Here is a 14,906-nt window from a genome sequence, read left to right as displayed (position 1 = left end):
AAATTTTTTTTTATTATTTTTGTATTGTGATGCATCAGATGGGCCTGACATAAAAGTAATTTTAGAAAAATCTATCATCTTTGAGATGAACTATATCGTGAGACATTACTTCTGATATGATAATGAAGCTAACATTTTCAAGTTTATTGTCTTTCTTATAATAAACTTCAAATGGATGAATTATTCCAGTGATATCCTTGAGCAGTGTTTTGGATAATGAATGAATAATTTTCAGAAAAAAATCACAAATTGCTAGAATTTTCCCTTCGTTTAATGATTTTTTTTTTATTTCTTAGAAAAGATGACTGTTGTTTGTAAATAAAGTCATGAGTTATAAGTTTGTTAATTTTATCAACGAGCTATGGAACAAATTCATGAACAGGCTTGATAATCGTTTCCAAATTACAACGATTAGTATTCAGCCACTGTTGAAACCGAGGGGGCGACTCTATCTACAATGCAGGAAATATTGTGTTTTGCTGTGAAAGAAGATTTGTTAAAGATTTATTTGCTAGTGTTAGATTTTTTGAGCATCTAGAATTGAGATTTAGATGTGTCGCCTACCACGGTTGAAACACAACATCTTGTTTGTCATTTGATTCTAATAGCAAAGAAAGTTCCTCTTCAATATGTTCATTGGAAGCACACTTTTTGCAAGCACGGAAAAAGCAATAAGTTGTTCTAGTTGAAATTTAACAAAGCATTTTTTCTATTATTGCATCTTGTGACATAATTCTTAAACTGTTGATCATTAATTTTGCGTTTTCATGAATTGTACAAATACATACATTATGTAAGTTGACAGCGATAGCCTACATTTTCCAACAACACAAACACCGGTGACCAAGGAACAGCTCATCAGCATCATAAACAAATTGCCGGCTTAAGCATATTCAACATTGGCACCATCGAACAATCGTGGACACCTGACAACAACAGCAACTAGCCTCGAGTGAACCTCGGACTTGCAGACGCAGCACTTGACAACAACAACGACATAGGACAACGACACGGACTATGGCCCCCGCTACATGGGTAGAGAAATGCAACGTTAGGACTTTTAGGGCCACTTGGTAGGTTTCAATTAATTTGGATCAATTAATAAAGCTTAGTCTCAATTGTACCTTCTTTTTAAAAACATCGTTTGAAGAATCCGTTTATTAATTTGTATACCAGTAGAATCAAGCAAAATGCAATGTTTTGACAACTGATTTGAACGCAAACTGAACGTGTAAACCATGCTATTCACCTGAATTGATCAACTCACTTGAACCAGGCTCAACTTTTCAAGCCAATTGAATTCAATAGAGTTGATCATTTGAAATGCCTAGTCTACCCAGCTTAAGAAAAACTTTTTTTCCTTAAAAGTTCCCATCTTGCGATGTATGGTCGGATGGTAGTAAACATTACCTATCTTGAGGCAAAGTTTCATCCAAATCAAACATTTTTGTAATCGACTTTAAATTTGAAAAAATCGATTTTTTTCAGTGTAGGTCTGAAATGGAATTTTTTTCAGTATATTTTTTTTTCGAAAATTTGGACAATTTCCTAAAAGTCATCCATACAACACATTTTTGTAGAAGTAGTCATTTTTCCATAATATTTCTTTTTTGAAAAAAAAAATCGGCAGAAAAAGTTTGGCACTTCTCAAATGTTAATCTAGATAAATTTTGGAAAAACTGAGCATGCAAAAGTGCTTATTTAGTCAAAGTCTACACATCCAGAAAATTTCATTGAAATCTGAGAGGGTGTTGCCAGCTTCGATTCGATTTCGCGCGAAATGCGTGCTTTTTAACACACCACCAAGAGCATTGAGTTTTACGCTCCGTACCAGTGCTCGATAGAAAACACCAAATGTAGCGAACAAAGCACCGGTACCGGTGCCTTGTTCACTACGTTTGGCGAAATGTGGACCGTACACGATTGCTTTTATTGACAATAATCGTATTGTCAATACATTCAATATTGACGTAAATACATCCGTATTGACAATATTTATGTATTCACATCATCAATATAAATGTCAATAATTCCCCTTCGCGTCAATATATTGATAAGTGTGGGGTTTGCTAAACCCACACGTATCAATACATTGACGCAGAGGGGAATTATTGACAATTATATTGATTATGTGAATTCAGAATTATTGTCAATACCGATGTATTGACGTCAATATAGGATGTATTGACAATACGATTATTGTCAATAAAAACAATCGTGTAGGGTCCAATTTTGGTGTTTTCTATCGAGCACAAGTACGGAGCGTAAAACCAACAATCAATACGAAACTAACGATTTTAAATTGGCTCACCACTTTAGTAGCCTATTGGTCCCAAGCAAACGATTAACGTACCCTATTCTAGTTGAAATTCTATTACTACACTATGTTTGTTTTGATTCGCTATGAAAGTTTGACAGATAACATCAGGGGTGTGTGGATTCATGCAGAACATGCAGGGGTGAGTGAAATAGCTTGGGACTGCTTGGGACCGTTGTTCTGGTACTGAGTGAGCCAAAAATAATAATGATTTTCTTCGGGACCCAGTGGTCTTAGAGTTACCTCTATGGTAAAACCATAGAGGTAACTCTAAGACTAGTAGGTCCCGAAGAAACGTGCTCAACTTTTTGGCTCAGCTCTAGTACTATCTTCGGTCCCAAGCTAATCGATTCACCCCTCGAAACATAGGAAAATCCACTAACCCCTTATTTTATCTGTCAAACTTTCATAGCGAATCAAAACAAACATTGTGTAGTACTAGAGTTTTGACTGAAATGGGATACGTTAATCGATTTGCTTGGGACCAATAGGCTAGTGAAGTAGTGAGCCAATTTAAAATCGTTAGTTTCCAACCGGTGGTAAAACTCAATGCTCTCGGGGGCTGCTCATAAACTACGTAGACCGATGTTTTAGACAAACCTTTCCCTCGCGTAGACAATCGTTTGAAATTTGTATAGACCGTAGACATTTGTCAAGCAACCCCCCCTCTCTTAAGAATCTACGTAGTTTATGAACAGTCCCTTGGTGGTGTATTTGTAGGAAAACTGCCACCCGTGCAAAAGGGTTCTGTTTTTTTTTACCATGGTTGGTTTTCACTGGGGTTTTAAAGGATCATTTGGGTAATTTGTATGGGTTGTTTCATCAATTCTAAACGTGCATCCTTAGGGCAGCCATCTAAGTCACCTAATTTAAAATCGAACTGATATTTATTAACGAATTTGCACATTGCACAATGGTCCCAAAGCCGTATTTAGGAAGACAAAAATGTTTGCGCTAAAACCGTTGGTTTTAGGCATATGGTGTCTTCGGGAAAGTTTCTTCATATTTTTTGGCCAATCTTTTCATGATAGTGAAATTAGGGTGGTCCATAAAATTGGTGAATTGAAAATGCAAACTTTTTTATTGTTTGAGATAGACCAATGTAGTTTTTTACAAAGTTGCCGAACAATTAATTTGCAGCAACTTTGCAGCAGACACCAAATTTCCATCTCTTATGGTTCATGAGTTATGATTTTTTCAAACAAGCAGGTTAGGGTGGTCCCTGAAAAATTGGTTATCTATGAATATCTTTTCATACGTTCGTTTCTCGTAAAAATAATGTTGTAGACACTTTTAGAACTTTTAATGGCAAATATTTTTGCTGAACCAATCAATTTGCTATCTTTTTTTATTGGAAAGTTAAAGGCGATTTTCTTCAAAAAAAAAATGACACTTTTCAATGGTCAATATCTCTAAAAGGAGCAAACCGATTTTCAAACTTTTAATTCCATTCGAAAGATCGTTTTTTTATTCATTTGTGGTGGGAAAACTGCGAGAGCGATTTTTGTTTAAAACATTTAATTTAATTTTTAAAAATTCATATTTTTATGCAAAAAACTGCCATAACTCTTCAAATGAAGGAGATAGTATTTTGATTACTTCGGCAAAAATGTGCGCCATTAAAAGTTCTAAAAGTGTCCAGAACAAAGTTTTTGCGAAAAATCAATGCATGAAAAGATAATTGTGAAAAAGTGATTTTTAGGTGAGGTTTTGACAGATTATTCCAAAGCATACCACAGTATATTTGAAACTTACCGTCCATATAAAGCAGTGATAATAGCAAGCTATGGAATCTTTGAAACCGTCAACCTAAATTGATTCATTACACGTGCGCTACGCAGCGGCAAAGCCTTCTTTGATTAGCCACGTGCTCAAAACGAGTACTAGAAAGAGAACAGAATACGCAGTCACTTTAGTCCGTCCTGCTGTCTAAAAAGGAAAACATCGCACGTGTTTGTTACTTGAAAGAACGGGAACAAAAAGTTTTTTTTTCCAAATTTTCTAAGTGATACTTGAAAGCACTATATGTGAATGAATCCTAGAAAGAAAATCGCGATGGCTGGCGGTAAGTTACTGGAATTCCTTAATTAACTGTTATATTAAAAGAAAAACAAAAAACAACAGGTGTGAAAATCGCTAACCGTGATCTGGCAGAACAGCTTATAAAGAATGGTTCCTCAGCAGCTCTATTCCAGTTTGTGGTTAACAGGTTCCAAGACAGGAAAATCAATACATCAGAATTGAAAAAGAAAATTCGCATGTTCGCACTTAAATTTGCAAGATTGTGGACAAAGAGCTGTCGAAACAGAAAACGGTTCTTTGAGCATAACAAGGTTTGGTTGAGTAGGTGTGAAACTGTAAGCGTATTAGCAGAACCAAAAGCTGAAAAAGGACGACCACGCAAATCTTTCAAGACCTCAAGTACGAGATCAAAGCTTAGAAAAGTGCACGATATCAGCGTAGAAGTTCCTTATGCGGAGTTAATGTTTGCAGCGGCAACCAGTGCAACAAATTCTGGCCTTCGAGACGCAGGAAAGATCATCAAAAATTTATCGGAGTTTCCGGAAAACGCAGGTAGTGTAAAGCAGTCCATGAATGTGGTCAGTGATGTGGAAGAATATTCACCAACTGAAGCTTTGGCGTTTATTTGTAAGAACGGATTTTCTAAAAGTCAATACAAAAACATCCGTGCATCGAGCCTGCAGAAAGGATGTAATTTATATCCTTCCTACCAAAGGGTTTTGGAGGAAAAAATACTTACGTATCCTACAGGTGCTTTGTGTTTGAGTTATGTTTAGTACAATAATTAATGTATTGTGTTTGAATTACAGGTATAACGATAAAGCCATCGGCAGCTGAAATTCGCTGCAAGCTTTAGTAGATCACACTAATGTGCGTCTGTTCGAAAGCCAAAAGAGCATTCTAACTGGTTTATCGTTGGATGAATACGAGATCAAGTATAAATGGGGATGTGACGGCAGCAGTAACCATTCTCGTTATAAACAGAATTTCGTTGATGAAAATGAGGACGGTGAATTAGTTGACTACAATGATTCACACATATTTTCTATTGCTCTGGTTCCTCTTCAGATTTCCGCAAAGATCTCAGAACATGAACATAAGGTTTTCTGGAACAATGATTTGCCATCGTCTGTCTCCCTATGCAGGCCAATCAAGCTTATTTTTTCTAAAGAAACTTCTCAGCTTACGCAAACAGAAGTTAAGAAAGTACGGCAGCAGATACAAAATCTGAAACCGACAGAAATGTCTCACGATGGTCGAAAAATCACCATATTTTCAACCTTGATATTAAGTATGATGGATACCAAGGTAGTAAATGACCTAACAGGGACAAATTCGCAATCTTGCTCTTTTTGTGGTAAGAGTGGAAGGAAACTTAATGACGCTGCAGACAATCATGTTCCAGATGATCCCAAAATGTTTTGCCGTGGATTTGCTCCTCTCCATTGCTCCATAAGGACGATGGAGGTGTTCTTAAAGATTTCTTATCGATCGAAGATGGACAAGCCAACGTGGCGAGTGGCAAAATCGAATGAAAGTGTTCGTCAGCGAGAAATCACAATACGGAGTGAGTTAAAACGGAAACTTGGGCTCAGGATAAGTTAACCATTACCAAGCGGAGGTAACAGCAATGACGGGAACACTGCACGTAAATTTTTCAGAGAGTGGCGTACAGTATGTGAAATAACTGGACTGAACAAGGAGTTGCTTGAAAGAATCTACACTATTCTTGTCGTAATCAACAGTAAGCGCGAAATAAACGGTGAAGCATTTCGTCCCTATCTAGAATCAACTAGACTACTCTACGTCAGCGAGTATGGGTGGTATCCCCTCTCTCCAACACTGCACAAAATTCTGGTCCACGGTAGTGCGATTGTCAAACACTCTATTGTTCCAGTTGGGATGTTGAGTGAAGAAGCCTTGAAGACACGCAACAAATCCATCAGGAAATTCCGTAAGTTCCATTCTCGCAAATTCAGCCGAAGTGCCAACATCGAAGATGTATTTAATCGATTGTTACTTACATCTGATCCGGTTATATCGCTGATGACCAGAAACAGGAATAACCAAACTGAGGAATCTCTACCCGAAGAAGCTCTTAAACTTTTAATTGTCAACTATTGATACTTGTCAAACTTACTGGGTATTTAAACAATAAATATTATTAAATTTATCCTTGCACTCTGTTTTTAATATTTATGAATCACGAACTTCAGGGAAAATAAACCATTGTAATATTTAATAAGGTTTGTAACATAGTCCCAGTAGGCCATGTTTGATGTTTTATAATATAAGCTAGGGTAAACCGTATAATAAAGGTTATCTTTAATTATCTCTTCATACATTGATTTCTCGCAAATTTTTTTTTCTAGACGCTTTTAGAATTTTTGATGGTGCATATTTTTGCCGAAGTAATCAAAATACTATCTCCTTCATTTGAAGAGTTATGGCAGTTTTTTGCATAAAAATATGAATTTAAAAAAATTAAATTAAATGTTTTAAACAAAAATCGCTCTCGCAGTTTTCCCACCACAAATGAATAAAAAAACGATCTTTTGAATGGAATTAAAAGTTTGAAAATCGGTTTGCTCCTTTTAGAGATATTGACCATTGAAAAGTGTCATTTTTTTTTGAAGAAAATCGCCTTTAACTTTCCAATAAAAAAAGATAGCAAATTGATTGGTTCAGCAAAAATATTTGCCATTAAAAGTTCTAAAAGTGTCTACAACATTATTTTTACGAGAAACGAACGTATGAAAAGATATTCATAGATAACCAATTTTTCAGGGGCCACCCTAACCTGCTTGTTTGAAAAAATCATAACTCATGAACCATAAGAGATGGAAATTTGGCGTCTTGTGCAAAGTTGCTGCAAATTGATTGTTTGGCAACTTTGTAGAAAACTACATTGGTCTATCTCAAACAATAAAAAAGTTTGCATTTTCAATTCATAAATTTTATGGACCACCCTAATTTCACTAACATGAAAAGATCGGTCAAAAAATATGAAGAAACTTTCCCGAAGACACCATATGCCTAAAATCAACGGTTTTAGCGCAAACATTTTTGTCTTCCTAAATACGGCTTTGGGACCATTGTGCATTGGGTTCACTACACTGCTGGTAATCGCAAGTCAGTCCCATCTGCATTTTTATCAATTTTGAGTTAGCATCATTATTCAGTTTATATTTCTATGTTTTTTGAGTTGTGCTATTGAAAAAGGTGGTTTGTTCAAGAAAAATGAAAAACAATACCAAGTCAAATTTTCCCACAGCAAAAAGTAACCGCAAGTCAGTCCCATTAGAAAAAAAATAGGATTTCATTACATTAAATAAATTATAAAACAACGTCACAGATATGTTTTTAGGATTGCTTTTATAGAATTAAAATTGTTAGACAACACCTCGCATCATGAGATTTGTCTTAAGACAGATTTTGTCCACGTTCCCTAGGGTATCTAGAACATGTCCGGATGTGGCCAATATATTTCTTACGATACTCAGTTTGACCGCCAATGGATATGGCTTTAAATTCTCATGTGATTTTCTCATGTGATTTGATGTATCGGTTGATAGATTTTGATTTAAAAAGGATTTACCACTTCCCCGGGAATACCCGGAGCATGTCCGGGTGTGGCCAACATGGTGCTGATCACTCATCATGACTCTTATTGATCTTATTTTTGAATTCTCATGTGAATTGATTTATTCCATGGTGGGTTTGGCACGTTTGGCTCTGGTCTGATGAAGACCCATACTCACCGGAATATGTTCCGGCCATTGCTCTGGAAACAGCGAAACAAACCCAGAAACATACAATAACATTCTATGGGACAATGATATCTTTCTACTGTTCAATACTGTACTTAACTAATGCAGCCATCATCATGGAATTGTGACTGACTTGCGGTTATTTTTCTCATTAAAGTTAAATGTAATCGCAAATCAGTCCCACTCAGGTTTTGGCCATAAAATAAAAATTTAACAAAATTTTATCAAACATTTTTTGGTAAATATAGATGCATTCAATCACATTGTACGTTTATTTTTAAATTTATCCCTCTAAAATAAGTGTCAATCAGAAAACTTGTAAAATCTTTGAACGCTGTTTTCTCATTTCCAGGTTTTTACACATGGGACTGACTTGCGATTATGGGCAATGCAGAACAAACGCAGTGAATTTTTACCTGTACCATTTCCGGCATCATCAACATCGACTGGAATTTCAAAAACCTTGAATGGGTTGATATAGTCTGTGTTTATGTAGGACACTTGAAAGTCGAATAGATTAGCAATTTATGAATGAAAAATGGAACTGCTGCCTGCTTTATGGTAACCATCACATTAGAATATTAAAAACGTACAAAGCAAAGCGAGATTGGACTGATCAATATAGCTTGTCAAAAAACAAAATTGTGAGCTAACTAGGCAATGATTTACGTCAATAATTGTGCACTTACACTGTAGTAAATTGGAAAAAGGGCAGCCAATTTCACGATCCTTGCTTCCATAAACTATCAAATTCTGGGGACGAAACTGTTGTCGACCGTTGATTGCTTCCTGACCGCCCATACTTTACACCTGGGATTCCCCAAACGCCGATTGTCCTTTTGGGTACGAAGCGCTCAATGAAGCAAGCCTTCAGGCAGGTGGCGACAGGACGACGCACGGCAGGCAGCACAGTACGCTTCATTGAACCAATACCATTTTCGCTACCCGTTTTGGTGTTGTCGTGTGTCATTAGGGAAGTACTAGAATCGAATTTTGATAGTCCAATTGGAGTTAAATCACATTTAATCAATTCCGATTAGATACATCTAGTTCAGTTGTTATCAGCAAGAACTATACGATCGTCGCAACTCACGTTAACGAGCCACGCATCCGCACGTAAAATATAGCCTTAATTCATTTCGCTCTCCTGGCGAAATGATTTGGTCACGCCGGATAATTTGAAGATTGTGCATCCCCCGTTCAAAGGTGTGCAAATTCTGCCATCATTCGTCGTCGTCATATCTACCAACGCGCATCGTCGGTCGTCGTAATTGTGCCTCATTAGGCTCTCATGCACCTTATTGACGGTTTCTGACGACTAGATGATGATCAGCGTCGACGGCCGTCCTCGGTCGTCGGGTGCGGAAGGCATCTTCATACCGACCAAGGATCCATGTGCTGAAAGGCCGATCGCCGCAGCCGCCACTCTAACAAACCATTATGGCCGACTTTGCCGGGACTAACGATATTTATTTTATAACGAAATCATATTATGTACAAACTAGCTGTGGCCGCGTTGTGGTAATGGAGCATCGCAATATGGAACGGGCAAAAGGGGTAGAAAGGAACGCAAATAAGATAATTTGAGCTTTGCTTTGCCAGAGGAGAAAGAGTGCATTTGCGGCAGTGCAGCGATACATAAGAGAACCCATATCCATGAGCGTGTGTGGAGTTTGCAAGACTTATTCGCCGTCTGGTCCCCCCATTAAAATGAACCCTCATCACACCCTTGAGAATCCCCGCATCAGCATCATTCCTCCTCCCCGTCGGAGCGGCGTTGCTGCACAAACAACTTTTAAACATGATTAACGTTATCTGCCATTGATTCGCTCCTTTGCACATTGCATACGGTTTACCATCTCGATATATCCCTTGGTGGAAATAAGGGCTGCCTCTTCTTAATACCGCATCGATTCCACCATGCCACTTCTTGCTTCCAATATGGTAGTTAACGATTAGTTCCACACGAACTGTTTCGATATTGATAAAAATAATGTAATAAACAAGCGAATGAGAGAATCCAACCCTTCTTGCCGTAACAAGACCCTCGACGCCCCGGTGAAAGGGTGCTTTCGGTTAGATCATTTTTCGCGCTTGTTTTGAAGTCCTCGGTGCAGTTTGCGCTCGCAGTCGTGTGATTTGGATTAATCACAAACCTCAAAGAAACCCATCAATGGTCTACATGCAACGAGCTGAACGATAAACGAAGCGTGACTTATGCCATTTTGGCACCCGATCATCATCGACATATCGTGTCGTCTCGGTGGGAAACCGTTTGACACTAATCCCGTCGTAAAGAGTGGGATTACACTCTCGAACCGATTTGGCTTCAAGAGGTGACACCGTCCGAGATCCCACCAACGAAGCTGTGAATAATTGATTGAAGTTGATCCCTTCTGACGCGCTATTTGCTCAGAGAGTGCTGCTATCCAAGTCCGATGATCGTCGCCGATGGATGACGGTTATTTGTAATGTGCTTTAGCTCTCCGAGATGAGATCCAGCACTGCAAGAAAAGGTTTCGTGCGCCTACCTGCTGTGATGATTGTTGTTGAGCAACAGATGACATGCAGCCGGCTCCGTAGGGGACTCTTCAAATAGTGCCGTTCCGGACTTAATTAGATTTAGCTTTGTTGGGAAGTGCCACACGGTCCCACCCACGGTCACGCTGCGATGCACTCCGTATATCTTTTTTTATTGTTTGAAATATCAACGGATTCTATATCGTTTCCACAATTCGGGATCTTCGATGAATGAAATGGATTGCATCGAACCAATCCGCAAGAATTCGCTTTAATCCGTATTAACAGTCCCATTGTTTTCCGATCGCCGGGAGGCAAAAGCGACTCTTAAAATACCGCTCTGGTGAGGTTTATTTTCTGCAAATGTTTCACATCTTATGGAAGTCATCTTTATGGCTCCGAAAAATAATCCTGACTTTTAACAACCGTCATTATCTGTACGTTCCGCGCAACCTATTTTCGGATTGTGCTTACGGAAAGAACAACACCACTCTGGATTCCGCCCATTTGAAAGCAGGGATATATTTATTGTGCCATGTTCGTTTCCTGTTGTGATTGAGAAATTTATGTCCTCTAAATATTGTATGTTTATTTGGAGGACTCAATGTTGCTGTTTAGCAGCAAACAGTCTCACAATCCATAAAATTACTTCACCGCCACCTATCGTGACGGAAACATAGATTCGTAGCAATACCTGACTAAGACTTTCCGTTGTCAATAACATTAGGTACAGACGCCCACCGCGGTACAAGCTGAAACCCGAAGACGCTACAGAGTGCGCGAAAAAACTACAAGGGACAGCCCTATGGGGTTGTACACACTGGTGACGTAGGAGTCCTATGGTAGGACTACGTGGTCTTATATAATAAATATTATTTTTTAACTGCAGCAGGAGCTTGTGTTTTGTGTAAGAATAGAAATTGTTTATTCTCTTTAGTGTGACTATAATTGCCCTGAAAAGAACCTTTGAATATGAATTTTAGTTGGGACATGTTCAGAAATTTATCTCTTTTGGAAAATCTTGGTGGCTGAAAACGGCCGATGCTAGTACAGGCTTAAAGCCTTTGGAAGATGATGATGACGTATAGGCAGCTGGATCATCAAATCGGACCGGACAATTCCATATTCTTCGGTTCAATGATTGGGCACTCGCAAGAGTCTCGGCCCGTCTGCTGCTAGACAGAGGTTGAACTGGTGTCTGCGACATGTTGGAAGGCCGCAGAATATCAGTGTCCACTCAGCTAAAGCTCCTCTCCTTTTTAGTTTTTCTCGTTGAACTCCTTCTCTCAACAAGTTGGTAAATCTTAACCTTTAGCAGAAAGACGCTTAATCATTCTCTGCTTGAACGTCAAGCAGTACAGTTCGGTATTTGCACGCTCTGTCGAGTTGTTCGATTAACCTATAGTTTGTTACAAACGTTCGCAGATATACTGCACGTCGCGTCGTCAGTAGTGTCGGTCGCATCGCGTGATGAGAAGACAGCGCTCCCGGAGCAGACTTCGTGATCAAGCGGAGAAGAAAAACAGTGGCGCGGTTAGCTCGGTACCTACCTCAAATAGGTACGCTGCTCTTCCCACCGATTTTGGGAATACCAACCCAGTCCCGGTGAAGCGGACGAAAAAGAGGAAGAAGAATCAAGGACAGTCCGATGGTACGAGCGGACGCGACAATGTTACCGCAACGAACGCCAGCGAAATCGGTGATTTCGGCGACGCCGTCGAAACCGATAATTCTGCCGGCCCGAGTGCGGCGAAAGTCAAGCTTCCTCCACTGGTGGTGAAGCAAGTACCACTCAACACGCTGATTGGCGATCTCTCATCGCTGGGCGTTGCAGCTGAGCTTAAGCTCGGCAGGATCGGCACCAAGGTGATGCTCCGTACGAAAGCGGAGTACGAGGTGGCCGTGAAATATCTGAAGAATTCCAAGGCGGAATTCTTCACGCACGACATCCCCGGTGAGAAGCTCTTCAAGGTAGTCATCAGGGGTCTACTAAACTTCGACCCCAAGATGGTTGAAGCTGAAATCAACCGGTACAAGCTAGCCCCAATTGCTGTCTTCCGAATGACAAGGAGAGACGAAAACGTGAAAACGTACCCGGATTGTCTTTTCCTGGTGCACTTCCAGAAAGGGACGGTGACGTTCAATGCGCTGCAAGCCATCCGATCGATCTACTCCATCATCGTACGATGGGAGCCATACCGTGGTGGCCATCGTGACGTAACGCAGTGCCAGCGGTGCCTCAATTTTGGACACGGTACCCGCAACTGCAACATCAAGCCACGCTGCAGCAACTGCGCTCAAGAACACACCACTTTCAACTGCCCTGCGGATGGAGCCGTGGCGTTAAAATGCGCCAACTGTGGTGGTGCACATCAAGGTTCCGACAGACAGTGCTCCAAACGCGAGGACTTCAAACGCATCCGAAAACAGGTGGCAACTAACAACCAACCAGGACGGAAGAAGGACAAAGTCCCGGCATTTCGGACGGAGGATTTCCCACCTCTTCGTGCTCCTCAGCAAAGGCAAGCGAATTTGCGGGTGCATCCCATTAAAGCAACTTCCGGTGATTCTGCTGGCAGAAGCTCTCCATCCCCCATGGATTCTGGAGACAACCAACAGCGCAAAACAACTACCCCGATCTGTTCTCAGCGGATGAACTGATGGAAATTTTCGTCAACATGTCCGGTGCCGCAATAAGCCCGAACAGATCCAAGTGCTCGGTTAGTTCATTATCCAGTATGGCGTCTAAACCGCTAACTATCGTCACCCGGAATGCTTGCTTTGTAAGAGCAACAAAGATTGAGCTTGCCGACTTCCTCCGCAAGCACAGCATCGACGTGGGCCTTCTAACCGAGACCCATCTAAAGTCCGGCGACAGCTTCTGGTTACCTGACCACAACATTATCCGGCTTGATCGCACCAGCTCCAGGGGGGTGGTGTTGCGGTCGTCGTCAAGAAAGGAATAAAATACCACACTCTGTCCCATATCCGTACCTCTATCATCGAGGCCCTTGGTGTGGAGGTGGAGTCGTCGACTGGATACATCCAGTTCATCGCCGTCTACTGCCCTCGACAGTGTGCCCTCACAGCATGGGCTGTACTCCGTTTGGTTTTCGGATGAACCAACATTCATCTCACCGGCGGGCAACCCATCGATGTTCGTAGACGCCAGTTTCAGAGGACTGTAGATCTGGGCAAAAAACGTGAAATAGATGATCTGAACAGACAGATTGCTTCCAGAATGGACTCACTCCGAAATGAAAGTTTCGGGCGTGTTGTCCAGAATCTGAACGACTGCTCCAGACCATTCTGGAAGGTAGCCAAGGTCCTGAAAACTCATCCCAAACCCATTCCACCTCTCAAAGTCAAAAATGATGACGATCGGCTTTTAATCACCCCACAGGAGAAAGCGAATGCGATCGGCAAGCATGTCACTTCATCGCATTTGCTTGGCTCGAATATCCAAAGTCCGCTCGAAAATCAGGTTGCGCAATGCGTTCAAAACCTAGATGCCTCCCCTTGTATCGTGCCTCCGGCGGATAAGATTACAGTACAACAGATTTGATCAGCGCTGAAATGCACCAAGAACATGAAGGCTCCCGGGTTTGACGGTATATTCAACTTGATCTTGAAGAGACTCAGCATGAAAGTGCAGTCTCTTCTAACCGCTATCTTCAACAGATGTTTTGAACTGCACTACTTTCCAAGCTTCTGGAAAGTAGCAAAAATCATACCAATTCACAAACCCGGTAAGGATCCAACATTGTCCTCAAGCTACAGACCAATCAGCCTCCTTTCAGCGCTGAGCAAATTGTTCGAGAAACTCATTCTCAATCGTTTGCTCAAGTTTGTCGAGGAAAATAACATTCTCCTTCCGGAACAGTTTGGATTCAGAAAGGGGCACTCCACCAATCACCAGCTAGTACGGGTGATGAATAACATCCGAAGTAACAAAGCTGTATCCATGGCCACAGCCATGGCCTTGTTAGACGTTGAAAAGGCGTTTGACAATGTTTGGCATGATGGACTTGTGTACAAGCTTTGTAACTTCAACTTTCCTTTACATCTTATTAAAATCACCCGTAACTTCCTCCAGCAAAGGTTGTTTAAGGTATCGTTGAATGGTTGTCTTTCAGATACGTTGTCCATCCCAGCAGGAGTCCCGCATGGCAGTCTGTTGGGCCCGTTGCTTTACAGCATCTACACTTCCGACATTCCTCCCATCTGAGACGGTTGCGTGTTTTTCCTGTTCGCAGATGATACCACAATAGCCGTCA

Source organism: Ochlerotatus camptorhynchus, unplaced genomic scaffold, assembly GCF_037179485.1.
Source record: "Ochlerotatus camptorhynchus isolate MF236.1 unplaced genomic scaffold, CSIRO-AGI_Acam_v1.1 ptg000062l, whole genome shotgun sequence".
Taxonomy (NCBI): Eukaryota; Metazoa; Arthropoda; class Insecta; order Diptera; family Culicidae; genus Ochlerotatus; species Ochlerotatus camptorhynchus.
This window is presented reverse-complemented; position numbering follows the sequence as displayed.